The sequence below is a fragment of the Myodes glareolus genome, chromosome 5 (genome assembly GCF_982192425.1).
Source record: "Myodes glareolus chromosome 5, mMyoGla1.1, whole genome shotgun sequence".
NCBI lineage: Eukaryota > Metazoa > Chordata > Mammalia > Rodentia > Cricetidae > Myodes > Myodes glareolus.
In genome coordinates this window covers 7,730,999-7,745,924 of record NC_142030.1, presented here as the reverse complement: position 1 = coordinate 7,745,924, position 14,926 = coordinate 7,730,999, and the positions used below count along the sequence as shown (strand labels likewise).

Genomic DNA, 14,926 nt, shown 5'->3' with positions numbered 1-14,926 from the left:
GTGTCTATTGCCCAATATTCAAATGATACTTTTCTTTCTTAGTTTCTTTCTTTCTATCTACCTTTCTTTCTTTTATCAAAGAAAAACAAGCCAGGCGGTGGTGGCACACGCCTTGAATCCCAGCACTCGGGAGGCAGAGGTAGGTGAATCTCTGTGGTTCAAGGCCAACCTGGTCCAAAGCTACAGAGAAACCCTGTCTCAAAAAACCAACAAATGAATGAATGAATAAATAAATAAATACAGTTGTGATGGCAGAGTCCTGTATCTCAGCCCTTTTGAGGTAGAAGCAGGAGAATCAGAAGTTCAAGGCCAGCCTCCACCATAGATCAAGTCTGGAGCTAGCCTTGACTACAAGAGATTCTGCCTTAAATTTAAAAAAAAAAGAAAAGAAAAAAGAGAAAGAAACAAGAAAAAAACACAAATAAGACTAATGATTGAACAGCATTAGATAAATTAAGAGCCTATCTGGTTCAGTCAGGCTTTAGTTTTAAAGTTTGGATCTTGTTATGAAGGAGACTAGTCATGTAAAATACAACCCAGGCGGGCTTAGATACAGATAACCCCTGTGGAAATCAAACAGCAGTCCCAGCACTGGGCTCATACAGTGTGTGGAAAAGCACCCATCCCCCAGCACTGGTATCTGACTTCAGGGCAAGGTCCAGACTACTGAGACGCCATGTTTTACCTCCACCAAATGCAGAGTGAGGAAAGACTTAAAATAGAATTCAGGCCGTGAAATATGCCTCTGGAGTACTTCCTGCTCAGTTACGAGGCTTGCTTGCCTTTCCTTTTTTATTTTATTGTATTATTTTGAAGGCATTGTGTTATGTAGTCCAGGCTAGCTTCAGTCAAAGAGAGACATTTTGGTGGCATCTGTCTTCTGAATTCAGATTGCCACTGTCAGGCTTCTCTCTCTAGTTAATTCTTTTATTATATTCTATACACTCTTAATTAAATATCTTAATTTAGAAAACTGACCAAGGAGGTAAGTTACTTCAAAAACCAAAAATCTTTCAAAGAAGCAGGTAGTTATGAGCCAAAGGGCCTCTTTAAAGGGTACCAGGTTTTCCTGCAAGCCTCTTACCTACTTCCTTTAGGACAGAAGTGGGGGGGGGGAGCGAATAAATGCTCGCAGGAATTGGTGCTCTACCGCCATGCAGCTGCTAATGCATATGCATGTGTCATGCAAATGTCCCCAGCAGAAACACATTCTTTAGTCTGAGCCCACAACCATTCAGCAATAAAGAACTTTCCAGATCAAACTGCTGACTCTTTTGTTTTTAATCTATATCAAAACACCCAGCATACACAGCTTACCAGGCTGAGTAAATCAGGGGAAAAGCAGCTGCAGGGAAGCAACTCTTGTCCCCCTAAATATCAGGTGTGCGCTGCAATTTTCCGGATCCCTTGGTGAGCTCAAGTCGGTATCTGGAATCTCCAGAAATTCAACCTACACTGTTTGGACTGCGCTGTGATCACTTCCCAGGGGCCCTATCTTTGTAAAGGGACATTGTCATTTACCAGCCGAGGGTTTTATCCCACTCTAAAGATGCATTTCCTTTATACCTTTATCGGAATATCAAAAGACCCGTCTCAGCAGAGAAACACTGAGGTCTAGGATGGTCCTGGCTGATTGTCTTTTCTACGCTTTTTTTCGAAAAAAAAGTCAGATTATTGATAAGTGGGAGAGGAAGAAAGGGAGGGAGAATGGGAAGGGGAGGGAAGGGGTAGGAAGGGAAAGAGGAACATGTGGGGAGCAGCCTAGTCTCACTAAATGTTCGAAAGCGCCGACCTAGTTAACGCACACGGCTGTGAACTGATCGTGACATTGTCTTTCATCACACTGGTTCTGCGGGTGCGCGGCAAAGTTCTGTGTCGGGGCATGAAAACTGTCAAACAAGAAACTTCCACTGTTACCTGGAGGAGACGTTAGAGAGTAGCTGGGGAGTGATTCACTCCGACATCTTTATGGCTGGGAGAAGGAACGCCGCTCTGACATTTTTTATGGGCTTGTATGCGGAAGCTAAGCGTTGAGAAGAGCACGGCTGTTGGGATTAGACACGGAAAGAGAAAACGAGTTCCTATCTGGGGATTAACCTGCATTTGTGCTCTACAGGGAAGCGGACTAGACACTCACTTGGAAGGCAGCTCTCCGGGGAAGCCATCAATCCTGAATGAGATTACTTAGGGTGAAATTGCATATCTCCAGGTGGCATCGTCTGAACTGTTCCACGGGTTTCTTTCTCCCTCCCACAGGGGTTAGACTGGCCTCAACCAGCTGAACAGAACGCCCTGGAGGAGGAGTCTAGCCTCTGGGGAAGGCCTAGCCTACTCAAGGCAGCCACTCATTTTCTTTGCCCTCGCTGGGCAGGAGCATGACACCAGCAGGGAGAACCCCCACTTCCCCGAGTCTTTATTCTCAGATCTAGGACCCTGGAGTTTGGGGTTTAGTCTCGGAGAGAGGAGGGCGAAGGTAAGAAGGCTAGTAGGAAGAGGGTCAGGACTTCGAAAGGGCAACAGATATAGCCCCTCGTGTACCCCTACGTCTTCAACACCTGAAACTTAACTTATTCAAAGAGCCCAACCAGAGGCCAGACCCAAATCTGGTTGTATAGAAACCGGCTTTAGCTGGTCTCCTCTTCTACTCCGCGTTCTCCTGGTTAAGTCTAGGGGAAAGGATGTAAGAGGTCCGCCCAAATGCCCGCCCATTTGCTCTTTTTCTTTGTTGTTTTCCTAGAGGTGAGGAGAGAAAACCCCTTTGCGGAAAGAGAGCGAGCAGTCGCGATTTGCACCCGTCGTGCCCCTGGACGCAGGCAATTCTTCCCAGGCATCTGGCAGCGCGGGCCCAGGCGCTTCCAGGCGCCTTAATATCCATAATTCGAGGGGGGGGGGCTGAGCGGCTGCTTCCTTGCCAGGTCAATGTGTTAATTAAAAGTTGGTCTGAGTTGGTCAGCACGCAGTCCCAGATGTGCATAACAGCATGCAATTAACACGTAAAGAAAATCTTTTTGAAGATACCAGAATTGAACACCTCCCCCCTTAAAGAAACTCCACCCTACTCCCACCCCTGAACGTGAGCTAGCGCAGGCAAATACTGGAGAAGTCATTAAAAGACGTAATTAAATGTTCTTGAAAGGGTCGGGCTAGGAAAAAAAAATCCCTAAATCTATATATTTCAAAAATAAATAGCAAATTGATTTCTTTTCTTTTTTTTTTTTTCTACAAGACGTGCAGGCTCACAGACTGGCTTCGCTCGGTTCCCACCCCATGTATATTAAACAGCCGGCGAGTGGAGGCCGAGTTGCTCGGTGACCCAGCGAGCGCAGGGAGTCCCCGGCCCCGCGCGCTGCCGCTGCCGCCGCCGGCAATTGCAGAAGGGCCTCTTGCAGCCAGATTGCTTCCCAGACCCAGGGATAATTACTGCATGCTCGCTTGCCTAGCCTTCTCCATAGCTTCAATGAGTGTAGGGAAGTGTGGATGGGGTGCGGGGTGGGGAGTGGGGGAACAGTCATTTTAGATGAATGCATTTCTATGAAAAGTAAACGTACGCGAAGACACTTAATATTATCATAGACCCCGTAGGAGGAGCAGACCGGCTGGCACAGGCTTGAGGCTGCACCGGCCGCCTGCCCGCACATTTCCGCTTCCTTCAGCCTTTTGCAAGGGACTCTCTCGGGCTGCCAGGAGCCACTTGACTTCTTTTGGCTTTCGTTGGGGTTGATTCATTGAATGGACTGGAGGCAGGAGCCCATCTTAGGATCCAAGATCCGCATTCAAGATTATTGGTCTATCTTCTGTCTGAGTTGTTAGCTCCTGACTGCTGTGCTCTTTCCGCGCCCGTCGCACCCCCACTTGATCTAAGTTTTCCACTTCCCCCTCTTGCAGAAGAAGCCAGGCCAGGACCTGGTGTCTATTTAGGCACCATAAACTTACAGGCAACCTGTGACCCACTTCTTGCTTCTCACCCAGGACTTTAGATGTTCAGGTTTAGGGCCGGCAAGTGATCCCATCCACTACACCCCCGCAATGGGCCTGGGAGCAGCAATTCCAACCAATCAATTCTGAATGCCTATAACCTAAAGGGTGTGCCTCGTGAACGACACCTAGAAACCTGGGTATTAAGGACACATGGACAGAGATGGACAGAGCGCAAGACAGAAAGGAGTCGGAGACAGATTCTTCGGAGAGGACCAGATTTGTTAAGTGTGAGCTTGAAGGCTGTAGGAGTCATTATTTAAGCCTGCACAGACTCTCTATTAACTAGTGTCCGACTCCCCACCCCCACCCCCGTCCCATCTTTTCCCCCTTTTGTAGGATGCAGAAGGTGAATAATGAAACCATTTTGCTAATAGTTTATGAGCCATGAGATTGGAAATGTATATGGGTAGACCAAAGCACCAGACTAAAATCATCTGAGACGCGCGAGACTTGGCAGAGAGAAAAACCCTCCAGGCCCCTCTTCCCAGCCTGGAGCGGAAAGACTGCCGCTTTCGCCTCTCCGCTCCATCCGAGGGCAGCGGCTTGGTTCACCCTCCCTCCAGCTCCTCAACCTCCTCTTCTCCCCAAGGGACTGGAGTGAGAAGGAGATGAATTGGGGTGATGGCAAGATAGCACGACCGGGAGATAATCGTTATCAGCAGGATTTTTCTTCCAGTGATGGGATCTACAGAGATCCATCACGCTGGGCAGCTTTCTCCCAGGCGCAAAACAATAGACGGGAACCAGGCTTTGGGAACAACCATAGGGACTCTGTTTGTATGTCCATCATATTCATCATCTCAAGGACTGTTCCTCTACAGAGAACACTCAGAACTGTCCAGAACAACCATCCGACCTCCACCTCTTTCCAGCTAGTGTTCCTAGCCTTTCTCTTTGCAGATTCCCACCTCAGTTTCAAAGCCTGGGATGCTAAAGGGGTTTGCAGAGGGCGGGGGCACCAGCGGGCGTGGTAGAGCCAGGAAAGGGGGAAAAGTGCTCCCATGGCGTGGTCGCACAGACTAGAAATATTCCCCTGCTAGCCCACAGCGTGGCCCAGGAAAGACCGCCCTGTTGGTGGCAGGGCGTCCCAAAGAGCAAAGGCGAGACGGGAGGAGGGTGAGGGCGGGCTCCTCTGGAAGCTGTGGACTCCAGGCCCAGCTCCCAACCAGCTCAGCGACCGCTGCGGGAAGGCCAGGACAGGTGCGTAGCCGGGCGCGCAAGTCAGGCAGGGCGGGGGATCCCGCGATTCCACGGCTCTTTCCCTTACAGTTTGGGGGCGCCTTTAATATCGTTCTGACCTCGGGCAAGGGCTAGTGCCAAAGGACAGTTAGGACAGACTCCTGGTCTCTGGGGGGAAGTCGAGGCAGCGCGGCCTGGTGTCCAAAGTGCTAAGTGGGCGTGCCGGAGCGTAGGCTTGACAGGGGCTTGCGGAGAGAGCGTTCACGCACCTGCCTGCATGGAGTCGTGGGCCATAGACACTGCTGGGAAGCAAGGGCTATTACCCCGTACGCCTTAGCCCTCTTTCCGTCCCCTTTGAGTCCAAGCCAGGGTGGATTTTTCGGAAAATACGTTTAGGGACCGTGAGGCGAAAACTGGCAGGACGAGCTGCTGGGAGAGCGCAGTTGAGGACGTGACAGGCACCTACTAGGAAAAGATTCCCAGTTAGCTACCGGCACCTAGAACCTTTGGCCTTTTCCTGTAAAGGGTGGGCGGGAAGGTGTTGGGAAGAGGTGCAGGATGGGAAAGGAAAGGATCACCACCCTACAGGCCTCCTGCGGCCGTTTGGGTGCTGGATTCCCTGGCCCCTCGTGGAGAGTCCAGCCTCGCAAGCAAGCAAGGCAAACCTTCAACCCTCTTTCCCACACCAATCTATGTTGACACATCTATTGGCCCTGGGGTCCTTCTCCTCCACGCGACATTCAGCAAATCTTCGAAGCAGCAACCTCGTGAGCTTACAGAGGTTGGAGTGCTTAGTATTTCCTGTCTTCAAAGATTGTATTTTTGAAGAAACAAAATGAAATTGAAAATCGAACTAACCCATTCACCACTGTCCATATCCCAGACGGGCTAGAGGAACAGAGAAAGGTGGACGCGTGGAGTGGCATTCCCAGGCAATTAGACAATTAGCCTTATTCCAGGCTGGTGTGAACCCTCGTGGGGAAAAAGCAATTGCTCCGAGGGCGGTTTAGGGTAGAGAGGACTGGCTAAGTGAGGAAGAACTCCTGGTGGTATCCCGCAGTCCTAGCCGCGGCTGAAACCCTGCAATCACCGCGCAAGTGAAAAGTCACGCCCTGGGATTCTCCAGCGTCCTTCCCGGGCGAGGGGTTCAAGCCAACCAACCGAGAGAGGTCTCTGACACTGAAGGTCATTGTTGAGCCCGGGAAGAGCAACCCTGCTCTCCACTTTACTTTTGCGACTTCTGAATTCACCCTGTTGCAATTCCTTCCCAAATGAGGGATTGCCCAAATTCCTGTCCCGGTACCTCAAGTGAACTCCGGGTCCTGGCAGTTTCCCTGACTCCCTAAAGGCCTAGGGCTCGGTTAGTCCTCGGGGAAACCTCCCTCTCCCTCCTCCTTCTCTGGGCACCCGGAGGCTTTGCCCTTCCAGACTCCTGGGTGGCTGCAGGTGGGGCGAGCAAGGCAGCAGGGGACAGAGTAAAAGAAAGTAACAAAACTGCCGGAAATTGTAGATACCTTAAAACCCACTCCTCCTTCAAACCTCCCAACTCCTGCCAGCAGAGTAACGAGAGGGACATCCGGTCTTTTCCTCTAAGGTGTGTGTGTGTGTGTGTGTGTGTGTGTGTGTGTGTGTGTGTGTAGGGGAGAGGGGGAGGAGGTCCTTTGCAAATTTGCACTGCTCCTTTCATTTGTTAGTTGATTTATAGTCTACACCCCGCAGCTCAAACCCTGCTCCCGATTCCTGGGGCGGAGTGCTAGAGGTCCCCGTGGTGCCCTGTCTCGCTGATGTCCAGCGATTTGTTTGCTTTCTCCTCTTGCAGCCGGCGACCAAGCGGACACCTTCGGGGACACCCAAAGTCACCCATTCCCGGGAGCTCGGGCAGCGACCCCCGCACGCGAGATTCTGTGAGTTGGCGCCGAACCTCCGGGTACACGTGGGAGGCGCTGTCGCTCGCCGCTGCGACCGCCGTGGGTCGAGCTGTCCCCGTCCCCCCCCAACACACCCCGTCCTCCAGTCGGGGGCTCTAGTTTGCTCTCTTCCTGCTGTCCCCCCTTTTCCATTTTTGTGCACCTAGCCCCGCTCCCCTTTGTAGCCTGCTCTCAACTTGAAACCTAGTTTGCTTTTTGACTCTGAGAGGAGAGAACCAAGTGGCTTCTCGGCGTGAGGCGGTGATTGGGGTGGGGAGCAAGGACTGTGTGCACTGCGTGCTGGGGACTGCTCCCGGCCCGGGCGAGGGGAAGGAGGGGGAAGCTTGGGCTCCGAGGGCGCCTGCTGCCTGCCCCAAAAGCGCCGACCCACGCTCTGGGATGAGGGAACGAGGTATTTCCTGTTAGGGGCGCCCTCACCCCTCCGCTTAGCTTTGGCCGCGGCGCCGGAGTACCAGAGTCTGGAGCTACCCCGATTCTCTTTAAGCTCTGATTGGTCTTAATCACAGCCCCCTGAATCATCTCTGAGCAGAGAAGAAGAGGGGAAAGGAAGGAAAGTCGTGGTTTGGGACTTGTCTGAAAGAGTCAGGGTAAGGTCCCTCAACTCCAGCCAGGCACACTGGACTCTGCCACCCGTTTTTCCAACCGTTTCAGGCTTGGCTTGCTTAAGGCGGGGCGAAACGTGGCTGAGGGTAAACCTTGACCTTGTCCTTTTTTCCCTAAGCGTCGGAGCCTCAAGCACGGTTTCTGAGTTTTGGAAATCGGCTATTGGGGTGTAGTGGGTTCTGAAAGCTCCCCGGACCTCGGGGCAAATCGAGCGCTCAGGCACGCGTGGACAGCGACGGACTTTGGGTGGCTTTGCGAGCTCAGCCGCGGCCAAACACTCTTTCCCGCAGGCGCGTGGTGGCCCGCTTATGGCTCCTTCTTGGTGTGTCAAAATGTCCTTCGCAGTCTTGGCAGAGACAACATCTCGAAGGGGAGCAACGCAGGGAGGGTTGCGATTGCAAAGAATTCTGGTTTCCTATCAGTCTGGCCGAAAATGAGAGCTTAGTGAGTTAGAGCACAATCTGGGATTCGCATCCCTACCGTGACCCAGTGTCCCGGCTACTAGCATCTCCGTGCAATTCGTGAGCTCCACCAATTTTCTTGATACAATGGATGTCACTTTAGATTCCTTTTGGGGGCCTGGTCCCACTTAAAGTCGTCAAGGCTGCTTTTAGGAACAGACAGGGGACAAGCGAAGGCTCTGCACAGACTTTAGGTGGTGTCCATGGAGTGGGCCTCTATGCACAAGTTTCCCACTGCCTACAGAACAAGGAGATGACATGCTGGGTGTTGCCGGCCTCGTTCCCTCTCCCTCCAGGCTTCACACTGCCGGAACTGTCTGGTTCAGGCTGGATGGTGGGCACCCACACCTAGTCCTGATCTGCCCAGAGTCTCTCTGAAGCAGGCTTCAGACAGTTTTCAGGTCCTCTGCCAAAAGCAAAAGCCAGCTTCTGCCACCATGCCCAGGCAGCTTTTGGAGCAGTGGTTAGGTACAGATCTTAGCATGCTGTCATAGCTAAAAAGTGGTAGTATTGAACCTTAGTGTCCAAATCTGGGAATTAAAAGTCGTAGGTCATAATTTTTCTTCCACCTACCCCTCCCAAGGTAATGAATGCCATCTCTGGATTTGTAGGAGCTGCTGGCCCTGTGTTTAAGGCGAAGGAAGGAAGGAAGGAAGGAAGGAAGGAAGGAAGGGAGAGAGAAAGCAAAGGAATGAAGGAGGGAGGGAGGAGAAGGAGAAGTGAGAGGGAGGGAGAGGAGGGGGAAGGGGAGAAAAAGGCTGAAAGGCCTCTGTGAAAGGGAATGGCCTCTTGCTGCTTGCTTCTCTGTGTGGACTATGAAAGGAACATCAGCCTTAGGAAGGGCAGGAGCTACCTCTAAATCAAACCTTTCCTCACCCCCATTACAAGGGCTTTCCCTATTTGGACTTAAAAAAAAAAAATCAGTGCTGAGAAGATGCTGGCCAGAGATGGGGAGAACCAGTGTCCCTCCCAGATAGAGGTTATTCTACTTTGGTTTAAACTGGGATTCTTTTTTTTTGTTTGTATGCTTTTGTTTTTTGAGACGGTGTTTTTCTGTAGCTTTGGAGCCTGTCCTGGAACTCACTCTGTAGAACAGGCTGGCCTCAAACTCGCAGAGATCCGCCTGCTTCTGCCTCCTAAGTGCTGGGATTAAAGGCAAGTGCCACCTCCGCCTATCTTAAACTCGGATTCTTGAAGTTGAATACAGTCCACAAGGCTCCTGGACTCCCCCCACCCCCACCCCGAGTATTTTTGCCTTGTATAAGCTTTGTGATCTGCAAACTCCTCCAACTTTGATGTGTGACCATAGGACTAGGAAGCTTCCTTTGCTCAGTGAAGCAAAATAAACTTGTGCTGGAATAATGTCACACCACTGTCCTGGGGCTGAAATCCTTGACTTCCTGGTTCCCTGGTACAGTTCTGTCCTCTGCACTTGTCTTGAGGTGGCTTCCAGTCCCCCCACCCCAGACTTTCCCCACTGGCCCAAGGCTTTAGTGAAGAAATTCTCCTTCAGAGTATGAGGCCTCAAGGCATTTCCACCAAGCAGCTAGAACCAGGGAAGCAACAGTCAGGGTAAGAAAAGAGGTGGCAGCCGGCAGGAGACTTGTTTGTTTGCAAATCAATGAATGAATGAAGAATTGTTCTTCTCTGATATGGCCCATTTTCAAGTAATTCTGAACAGTGGCAAAAAGGAGTGTCCTTTTGCAAATTCTTGAGTTTTGTAGCTTACAAGTCAGCCCCTCACAGAGGGACTTCTAGAAACAGTGCTGTTGGATTTTCAGGCTTCTTCTACATGACCTTGCCTTATTGTTACAAACAGTGGCTACATTTTAATCTTTTTTCTCCTTTTTTTTTCCTTGTGATGAATACTGAAAGCTTTGGAGTTCTCAACATGACCTCTCCTCTCTCCTGACCAAGAGAATTTTATGTCCCTAAAATTTCTTGCAGGGGACCACACGCCCTCTCTTCTTCAGACCCACCTCCAAGGCTTTAGCTACCAAGCAGCACTGTAGGAATGTGGCTGAGCTACACAGAGACTAAGATGACCTCAGAGTCAACCACAGTTGCCCTTCTCGCCCCTCTCTAAGTGTTGCTGGAAGGAGAAATACACCTGCTTAGGTAGAATCCCAAAACAATCCTTTTAACTTCCTGCTTTTCCACTCTTTCCTGCCCCACCCCAACACAACAGGGCCTTTCTTGGGTGAGGAACCCTGCTCTGCAGCGGTGGGATATTCCCAGCTCAGGTGCCCCCTTGCTCCTGGGGATCTTTGTGCTCTTTGTGCTGAGAGGCAAGAGCGCATGTTCCTTACTGGATTTCATTTAGTCATTAAATGGACACAATTCTAGAAAAAGAATAGCGACTCAAGATCTAGGTGGCAAGAGGGGAGAGGCGAAGGAGCTGTCCTGAACCAAGAACTCTTGTCTGTGTCTCTACCATGTCTCATTACTGTTATCTGGACCCACTGGATCACTTTATTATATACCTTAAGTGGGGGAAACAAAAATCATAAATCCTGTGACTATCTCAGCCACACCTTGAGGTTGAGGTCTGTGTTTTGGTCAGTGACTTTCACAATCTGACAGCCAGCATCATTTACAACCCAAACAGCTTTCCGCTTTCACCTCTGTCTCAAGATTTTGACCCAAAGTCAAAGGTTTCCTTTCAAGTTCTTGTTCACCTTCAACAGGTTGGTTTCAATTTCTGTTTCTCAAATTTCCCTGTACTAATACTCCATGAACCAGGTTATAGTCGGTTTTTGTGGGGCAGGATGATTCATCCCACAGTTTCCTGGGTTGTTCTGGCTAAAACTGCCTCTGCCCTCATTCAAAGGAGATGCATACTTGAAATGCAAGAAAGGGTTATTTAAACCTAGAATTGTTCAGATACACTCTCTCTTCCTTCTCCCTTCCCCCTCCCCTCTTCTTCCTTCTCCTGCACGTTGGGAATAAATCTGCTCAGGTAAACATTTAAACAGACATGTCGTAAAGATAAGTGCGGCTTGTTATGTAGTGAATTCTTTGAGGTATTCTCAAGTCATAGACCAGATTGCTCAGGCGGCTCCGGGACACTTCTTTTCACAGGAACTGACCACGGCACCCATTTTCAGACTCTTCGAGTCCTGTTTGCATGGTGTCTTTATGGTCTTATTCTCTTATTCAATTTGGTTTGTGGTCAGTAGTTTTAACTAGCACTCCTTTAAATAGATCCCCTTTAAATGTGTCCAGTTTCCCTACCCATGCAGCCTGACAGATAGAAGTTTGCGTGCAGAGAAACAGACTGCAGAAGGCGTAGTTTGTACCTCAGACCCGGTTGTTAAAGCTGTATTTTATAATTACTTTTAAGGTTTTTATTTGGGAATATTGGAGACTGAGCCCAAGGCCTCACACATGCTAGGGAAGCATTTGAACACTGAGCTCCATAGCATGACCGAAAGCTGTATTTTATTGCCAGCGCTGTGATAGTAAATTAATCAAAAAGCAAAGAAACATTTTTCTTGTGGGAGAAAAGCGTATGTCATCTTTTCCAGCAAGGTTTGCTGAATAATTAGATTGTCTCCAGTGCTCTTTATTTCCCTATATCAGATAGATTGCTCTGCCCGACTTACTTGCCTGCTGCCAATTAAAGTAAGATTCAAGTTACTGATCTCTGAAATCACATCCCTCTTCTTTCCAGTAGAATTAATGTGCAAATATTTTTAATTACACATTTCAGTGTAATTTGAAAGGGAGAAGGTCCCACATGTACCCTTTAGTGAATGGTGGCCAAAGTGGCTATGGAGACATAGGATGGATTAAGGTTCTGCAGGCAGAATGATAAACTCACCAGTGCCAATCAAGGGCAAGGAACTAATGTTCCAGTGTGCAGTGTTTGGGGTGGAGCTCGCTGCATAGTTCATCTTAGGAAGCCTATTGAGGATATGTGACACACTTGTTTGAGTCCTTGCATTGAGAAATAAATTAATATTAAGGTGATGTAAGTAGAAGCCACTTTTGCATTTCTCTCACTGAGGCCTTTAAATAGTACTGATTTTGCTATTAAATGTGGTAAAGTTAAGAGAACTAAAACACTTATGACTTAAATGTGTGTGTATGTTTGTGCTTGTCTGTGTGCATGTATATGTGTGTATGTGTGTCTATCACATATGTACATATTTCTATGGGTCTGGGTGGGTATGTGTGCACATGTATGCATGAAAATGGACTCAAGAGGTAGATTCTTGGTATACTTTTAGATCTCTCTGTATGTATGTATGTATGCATGCATGCATGTATGTATGTATATATGTATCTGTGTATGTATTCATGCATGTATGTATGTATTCATGCTTGTATAGATGTATTATGTGACAGTGTGTGGAGGTCGGAGCACAGCTTTGAGAGATGTTCTTCCTCCACCTCTGAGGCAGGGTATCTTTTATTTCTTCTTCTGTGCTGCTGGTTGCCCATCCACCGACCTCTGAACTTCCTGGGCAGTCCCCTGTCTTCACTTCGCGCTCTCTCTCTAGGAACTATGGGATTACAAACATGTCACACATCCAGCTTTTACCATAGGGACCTTTTCTGTAGGTCCTGGGGATCTAAATCAGCTCACCTGGCTTTTGCAGCTACTGTTTTTACTGTTGAGCTATCTTGCTGGAACCCATTTTTGAGACAGGTCCTCACTGAGCTGGACTTTACCAATTGGCCTACCAACTGTCAACAAGCTGCAGGGAGCCACCTGCCTCCACTGTCCTCCTCCAGCTCAGGGTCACAAGCAGCAAGCCCCCTGTTGTTTTACCCACTTGGGCACTGGGAACCCAAACTCAGTGACTCCAGCAATGGAGACCATCCCGACTCCCAATTTGATGAGTTCTAATTTAACAGGAGGTTCTTCTAATAATGGCTGCAGTCTGCATCCAGAAGACTCAATGTAGACACAGCTCCTGGAAAAAAAATCCAAAAATATTGTAGTCTTAAATAACAAGGACTCTTTGATACTGTCTGCACTTTATTAAAAGCAGACTGCCGCAGCGCGGGAGAAACCACCCCTGTTGTTCAGGAAAGGGAAGTGGCTGGGGCTCCGCTGACCTTTTTTACTAGAAGTTCTGACTTGTTCAGATAAGCTGTCCTCTATGAATGAGACCTTTTATCTCCAATTGACAGTCACTGTTGTTTTAAAAATTATTCCCATCGAATTCATCCACCAAGAAATTTCACATAACCTCCTCTGTTTAAACAACATTATGCCAACACGAACCAGGAAGAGCTAAATAAAGGGCAGCAGATTGTCCCTAGCTAGTGCCTAGCCACACAGGCCTGGGTAGTCAGGTAAGGTGCTGGTAAATTTCGTGGGAGAAAGGTCTTAAGGCAGAAGGGAAAGACGTTATTAAAGAGTTAGCTGGCACAGTGGTTCATGCCTGTAATATCAGCACCCTAGAAGCCGAGACGGGGGGGGGGGGGGATTGCTATGGGTTCAAGGCCAGATGAGGCTGAATAGTGAAATCCTATCTCAAAACACGATTAGAAAGTCAACAAAAGAGAATGCATAGAAATGGATATTATAGAATGTCAAGGTGCCTTGTGACTCATGTTGGTCACTTTTGGACAATTCATTTATTGATTGAAATAATACATACGTTGGTTTGAGTCAAATTTTTATTTCACTTAGTTATCAAGTTATGGGATAGCAAAGCCTGTTGCCAGTGCAGGTTCAAGACCTCTGCCTTTTCCAATTGCCTTGGTAGTCTGAGCTTCTGGCTCTGTTATTTTATGGAGGGTGCTATTGGGTAATCCATTAGGTCATGAGATACTTTGTAAATGCCATGGATAGTTGTTATCAGACAAGAGTCCCGAGGACCTCCAGGGACACACATCCCATTGCTGTGGGGTTACTCCTCCATCTCATACTTATTGTGGGGATAAAAAGAAAGGAACACACATGACACCAAGCATTTCAAGTGCATTGTGCATTTCCTTGTTTACATAGGTATTATTCTAAGAGTTAAAATTATTCTAAAAAATGAACTGAGCATGGTGAGGCATGGCTGTAACCCAGTACTCAGAAACTGAGATGGGCAATCATGAATTCAAGACTCTTCTGGGCTGCGTAGAAATACCAATATTACACTAGCAATGACAAGTAAGAAATGTGCCTGGGGGAATGTATGTAGTTCAGTGGTAGAGTGCTTGTATAGTTTGTATGATGGCAAGCTTTGATCACCACACAACAACAACAGCACACACACACCCGCACATTTTCTCAAAAATATTGTAAACCAGGTACTCTCACTGTTTCTGCAGTTTTAAGGTTGAACAAATGGAGACACACTCAACATAGCTGATTGGAGACAGCTGGAGCTGTAGACAGAAGATTCTGTCCCGCCCAGTTCCCTGACATTCAGTCCCAAAGAAACACACAGAGGCTTATTAATTAGAAATTGTTAGGCCTCTTATCTAAGGCTTATTATTAAGTACCAAGTGGCTTGGTACCTTTTCTCAGGCATTCTCATCTTGTTTCCTCTGCATCTAACTGGTGACTGACTCTCTGCCTTTCCTCTTCCCAGAATTGTCTTAGTCTGGTCACCCCACCTATACTTTGTGCCTGTCTACTGGCTCATCGGTGTTTTATTAAATCAAAACCAGTGACAAATCTTTACAGTGTTCAAGAGCATTATCCCACAGCACTTCCCCTTTTTTTCTTTTTAAAACAAGACCCTGAATCTAATCTCCTTTGTTTAGCTTTTTTACTGACCATTGTCTATAACAACTTATAACCAACACACTAAACAAAGACACACA

General features: G+C 48.3%; 1 protein-coding gene across 7 annotated transcripts in view; it reads left to right on the top strand.

Annotated features, from left to right (window-relative positions):
* Window positions 1–5,098: 5,098 nt before the first annotated feature.
* Window positions 5,099–14,926, top strand: part of Esrrg (estrogen related receptor gamma) — a 613,673-nt gene continuing 603,845 nt past the window's right edge. For 5 of the 7 annotated variants that reach the window (XM_085687553.2, XM_085687555.2, XM_085687556.2 and 2 more), the window contains exon 1: window positions 6,882–7,061. The gene's annotated coding sequence lies outside the window, so the exon portion shown is untranslated. Of the gene's footprint in view, window positions 5,179–6,624; window positions 6,752–6,881; window positions 7,062–14,926 lie in introns of those variants that run through there. The other 2 variants (XM_085687546.2, XM_085687547.2) reach the window with 2 other exon arrangements.